We start from the raw sequence: 6,436 nt of genomic DNA on the forward strand, positions 1-6,436 counted from the left end.
TGCTACTTCTGACTTCCCTCTTTCTCTCTAAACCTCTTAAATCTCTCTAACTAGGCTCTGCGTACATCCATTAATTGAACCTGCAGGCTGGCAGATCAACTGCTCTAATAACAATATGATTACTTGAGTTATTTCAAACTATTGATCCACAGGTTACTGTATATATTATCTTTCAAACAACTTATCAATTTCAACATTCAAGGCACTGAATACAAAACATTCAAATTTGATAAAAATATATTTGTCCACTGAAACTACAACTCACAAACAATAAAGTTAATTCAATTGACACGATTGTTTATAACAGTTTCAAATCACCAAGTACAAATTTTATAACAATGGCTCAACTCAGTAGGTGTGACATTGATTGAGTTGCTTGGCAAATATGTCTTAGAAAATGTGTGTAAATGGTCCAATGTCCAACATCCAAGATTCAAGTCACCCTAGAAACCGTGGTCTTCCCCAAATAGAGCAGTCCTGATTACCCAAAGGATATGCAATTCTGTGGAAGTCGTTCTATCACTGGGTATCAGTAAGTTTGCCGTTGTTAGTGATGACCTTCTAAATTTTAATCAAAATGTCTGTATGCTTGTCATGGGTGTTGAAACTAGTTGCCAATATTATTGCCTGAACAGACCTCTCAAAAGGCAAAGCAACCTCAGTCAATCAACTTGGCACTCCACCAACCATGCGATTGTAGTATTTGCTTTGCAAATGATTTTAATCAATGAGGATTGAAGTTTACGACCAGGTTCCGCAGCTTCCGTTGTCTGTTGTGAATTGCAATGTCCAATCACCAACCTAATATCCAATCCATGATGGATAAGCTTCAAATTCAATGTACAGACATGGTGCTAAGAATGCCAAACCCATAATATGCACCAGTAGCATAGCAAAATACACAAATTGCCATTGAGCTTAACTACAATTCCCTAAAAATAAATTATCCAAAGAGAGTAGGGGTTTCATTGTACCTCTGATCAGAGTCCAGGGGTTTTTGTCCCTGAATGCACACTTAAACTGGAACTCGAACTGAAAGTCAAAAAATGAGATTTTGGATGGCTGAATAAGTGATCGGAGCTTGTAGATATACCTCTCTCCCATTCGGTCCTATGAGGACCTATTTTCCGTCCAGAATTTAAAAAACACTTCTATTAAAATTATATGCTTATATCTTTATATTTATCTATTTTTATTTGTATTTTAGCTAGTGTCTAAAAAGTAAAAACACTTTTTATTTTTATTATAATAATACTAATATATTTTAATTTGGGAAAAGGGACATGACATGCTACTCAGAATTCTCACTTTGTTCAAATTTTATTGACTAAATTGCTGCTCTTTCTATATTGCACCCAAAGTTTGAAAACTCAGTCTCGGCAGCCCAAAATAGGACTCGGCACAGACTCAGCAAAAAACTCGGCTATGACTCGGCAAAAAAAAAACCATAGTTCGAAAAAAAAAAAAAAAATTAAAGCATTTAGAGAACATAAAAGCTTAAATGACTATCAATTCGTCATAATTCAAACATTGCACGTGTCATATTATCTTTAAACACTTAATATTCGAAATTTCATAATTCATACTCAACAACTAGTGGGGGTTTGGGAGTGGACACCCTAATGGGTTTGAGGGGCAACAATTATAAGGTGCACAAGGTGTTAGATATGAGAAAAAATCAACGATAGAAGGGGTGCATGGAAACGCACATGCATTTCCCATAGGCTAGAAGTGGGGGTTCGGGGGCTATGCCCCTAAAAAAAAAAAGATCGGAAATAGAGGAGTTTGAACCAAAGGCAAAATATGAAGAAATGGACACCTGCAGACCTATTTTTGGGCACCAAATAGCAGAATGAAATTTAAAAAAACCAAAAAAATGTCTTTTTTAACCGTCTGGGCATTTCCAAGCAGACGAGAGTCTTAGGTTGGGACTCATGAATCCAACCCTAGGACTCACATGAGTCCTTTGCAAAAACTCAAGCATTTTTTGGGGCAACACAGCAGGATGCAGCTAGCGGGTCCGTGGCGAGTCGACTCGGTGAGCCAACAGACTCGTGAGTCCTACAAGCCCTGGCAAGTCCTAGCTGCATTTTCAAACTATGATTGCACCCATGATCACTTGCTCTTGAATTTCTACATTAACACTGCTCATAGATCAACAGTCTTTCCTCTCAACCCACTGTAGCCTTGGCCACTTCACTACTTACAATGTATGAAAATGTAGGGTTCAAAAACATAGAAAATACATCCCCAGTAGTTCGTCAATGAAAAGTAAGGTCCCCAAATTCTGCCAGATCTAGTCCAAACTCTGTCAGATCAAAAACATAGATCAAAATGCAACAAGTACAAAAAGAACATACGATTTTGTGTCATGGATGAATGCAAAATTACTATAGCTAGATAATGGCTCCCAAATCATAAAATTAAGTCAAAAGTTCCAATTACATTCACACAAGACGGTGCTGAAAATGGGCTTAGAATTCAGTGTTGTAATAACAGGAATATGAAAACATGAGTTTTGTAAGAAGGTCAACTTTGATAAATATTGAATATTTGTTTTTTTAAATTCTCAAATTTATGTGCTTTCTCAGCATTATAATTAAATAATGGTTAAATTAAAACTTGGTTAAATAAATAACGATTTTTAAGGAACAAACTGGACTATTACACTAGCATCACAACAGATGCAATGTTAATCTGGACCAAACTCTTTGCAAAAGTGCTAGTAAAGAATACGACTTACCAATTACTAAGGAAAGTACAAAAAATATTCCCCAAACACATGACACAATGTATAAAAATAAAAACTGAATTGTTTGTTTTTACCTAAGCTCAATGACGAGTTTTCTTTCCATGTCTGATAAGACTCCTCGTTTACAATAAGGCCACAAGTAATTTGCCCATCTCAACCTACAGCTCATGCCTCATCTCAACAATCCCATCCTTGGCCAACATTTTGCAGACTACATATTCAAATGAAAACAAAAAAGGAAAAGAGGAACTTGGTATAAGAAATAAAAATGGCCATGCAAAACTGTGTAAGCTTAGGAATAATGTACCACCTAACAAACAGTAATATTCAAACAATTTAAGCACGCACTTGGAGTATGGAATGGTGAAGTCTGTTAGATTTAACCACAGAACCAGAAAAAACACACTCATAAAAGATGCCTTAGAAACCCTCCTGGGGAACAGGGACTTTTTCCTTAAAGTTAAGATCTTGATTTTTCACAGCCAATTATTATTGTCTTTTGACAAGCTTGCTGCAAGCCCCTTCTTGTATACTTCCTTCAAGGGAGTTTCACCAGCAATGTTCTCTCCTCTTTTTTTTACCAATTATCGAGCAACATCAAAATCCATGGAGCCCTGTGGACAATGACCGAGTCACTCTAATCACCAAAAATCATTTATATAAGCACACCAAAGCCAGAATATATACATTAAACCAACAATACAGTAAATCCCATTATAAGATATCCATTACAATGGCAACACGAAACATAAACACAAATGTCCCAATCTTGAACATAAAGGACTTACATTAGCTCCCTCCCATGGCCAGGAGGGATATATGCCTTGTGCACATAGCCGAGTATGAGCTTTGTAGGGAGTGAGGATCAAACTCATGACCAGCATATCCATATGGTGAGGCACTGCTGCTTGATGACTGTTTTCACACAAATTTTGGGACTTCCAAGGCAGCTTAAGTATTGTAGGAGGGAACCAAACTCTCTATAGAAGCAACCTCAAGAGTGAGATTGAAACCTACAAAATTACCAAGCTCCCACAAATCTTCATCACCCTGCAAATCAATGGCGTAGCTTGCCTTTTTCGTGGCAGCAGCATGTCGTTGCATTCGCAGGAGCTTTCCATTTCAAAAGAAAAGAGAGACCCAGGGTTGGAACTGGTATCATCACCTCCATTAAAATGAAGATGGCATCGAATCCCAAACTGGAAGGAATTTTGTAATTGGATGTTTCAACTTGTCATCCTCGAATGTTTCTCATTGATTTGTTGTTGAGCCCAATATCGACATTGCGTCCAATTTTACAGCCGAACATTGCACATTGTTCTCTGTGATTTCCTTGACTTCACGCAAAAGATTAGAAATTTTAGCTTCCACTGGATACTCAGGCGAATGGATATCTACATTAGGTTGATGGATCAGAAGGTCGATTCCCATGCACGTCAGTTTTATCTTGATGTGGGTAATTATCAATGTGCCTAGATAGGCGCGCTGTAATCTCCACCCACTTGCAAGAATGCCCCAATACAAAAAATATGGGTACTGAGTTTGCTTGTCACAATTATCATTCAAATCATTAAAATAAGCACATGAAAGCCACAATGCATAAGAAACAGTATATGTCCTCAGTTAGGGCATAGATTTTGCTTTGCAGGAATTGATCCTTGATCCTCAGCATTAGCTTGTTACTCTAGCAGGGATTCACACCAGCGCAGTTGATCCAGGTAAAAATAATTCGGTCATCCCGGATATAGGTTAGAAAAATTTGTTGAATAAAGCATCACTAAACCTAACCCATAAACTTCCGTACTCATCAGAATCATCAGGTCCAAACACTAAACCTCTAATTTTTTTCCTCTACCTAAACCAGCCCATTCTGTACCCAGATTTAACCTAGCAGATTGGAGCTTTAACCTACTAACACAATCAGTTGCTAAAATAAAGCCCTCATTCTCTTTTCTTTTTCTATCCATTTATCTTTAAATGTCAACGACTATCTAGATCTCCTCCTCGTCGATCCAAGCCGGCTTTCTTCCTTCCTCTACGCAGTTAGCTTCTTCTTCAGATGTAAATCTTTCCAAACCTGGGGTTTTGTTTGTAGACAACACAGGGAATTTGTGTCCTTTCTTCATATGAATTTTTATCAAAAAGAGAACGGCATCAAAACACAAAAAACCATTTCCCAGCAACATGTATGTAAAATGTATACAAAGTTGAAATTTATTTCATCTAAATGGTGAAGGCCATGATATACCTAAGACTACCAACGCCCTTGAGAAGAATTTCTTAATAACAAATTGAATGACGACTAAAATGCCAATATTAAAAAAGTTTCAGATAGCATCTATCTATTAGCACAGAACAAACACAGAAAAAAAAAAAGGTTTACTTCTCAGACTGGCTTACTTCGGTAAATGTTGGTCCTCGTGTGACAACCGACCCCAACTTTCCCAATTAGAAAGACTTTTGCCATACACTTCATAATCAAGAAGAGAAATCACTCGTGCACGCTTTCGCATCTAGGTAGCTGACAGAAAGTTCTGGTTTATTCATCAGAAAACCCAAACACATCGTCATTAATCAAGAAATTTACCTATACATTGTCAAGAACTTTGAACTAGTTTGAGCTCTCTTTAATTGGCACATGGTCTATCAAGTAGGGTGTATATATATAATTTAAGTGCTTAGTATATAAAAATTGATTAAATAATAATCAGTTTTTTTTTTGTTTTTTTTTAAATAGCAATTAAAAAACAAGTGTCATATAATAGTTAGTACTTGCCTTTTTAGTATTGTAATTTAATTATTTAATAATTATTATTAAACTATAATTTTAATTTCAATGATGATAATAATATTTAATAATAATTATAATTATAATTATAATTTAATTATTATAGAAAATTAAGATTATAATTCATTATTAAGATTATAATAATCTTATACACCCTGAGTTGGTCTAGTTGGTATGTACATCTTATGGGCCCATTATCTTTTATATTAAAATTATTATATTTATAATTACATAACTAAATTTAATATGATTATATTCACTTTCATCATAATATTTACCATTCCATTTACTTTTCTCACTTTTTATTAGTATTATAATATTTATTTGTGCACAACAATTATTTTTTAAGAGTTATTTTATTTTCATTTTAAATTATTAAAATATATAAGAATTGTTTTGAGTTATTTAATTTAGGTAACAATTATTTTATAGTTATTTTAAACATCAAAATTATTTATATCATTTTTAAAAATTGAATAGTTTTTAAACATATAAATAATAATATGTATTTAAATATTTTTTTTAAATTATTTAATTATTGAAGGGTGATCATCATAATTATTATCTAAACTAATAATTAATAATAACTAAAATTATAATTATAGTTTAATTATTATAAAAAATTAAGAATAAAACTAATTATTTCCATTATAATAATCTTAACTAGTAATTATTTAGTTAAAAAAATTAAATAATTATAAATCAAAAAATAATTTATTTTAGTTAAATTTATAGTTTAATTGATTAAAATACTTATAATGATAAATTATAATAATTTTAAATTAAAAAGGCTAAATTATATCTTATATAAATTTATTTATTTAAAAATATAGTGTTAACTTATTAATTATTATTTTAAAATACAGAATTATTACATTTTTATTTATAATTATGTA

General features: G+C 33.3%; 1 long non-coding RNA gene across 1 annotated transcript; it reads right to left on the reverse strand.

Moving 5' to 3' along the window:
- Positions 1 to 2,795: 2,795 nt before the first annotated feature.
- On the reverse strand, positions 2,796 to 5,380 carry LOC131073751 (uncharacterized). The gene is made up of 2 exons (XR_009112982.2): positions 3,541 to 5,380; positions 2,796 to 3,366 (listed from the first exon to the last, which is right to left on the reverse strand). It is a non-coding gene; the product is annotated as an uncharacterized LOC131073751 (long non-coding RNA).
- Between the last annotated feature and the right edge of the window lie 1,056 nt (positions 5,381 to 6,436).

This window comes from Cryptomeria japonica, chromosome 7 (genome assembly GCF_030272615.1).
Source record: "Cryptomeria japonica chromosome 7, Sugi_1.0, whole genome shotgun sequence".
In the NCBI taxonomy this organism is placed as follows: domain Eukaryota; kingdom Viridiplantae; phylum Streptophyta; class Pinopsida; order Cupressales; family Cupressaceae; genus Cryptomeria; species Cryptomeria japonica.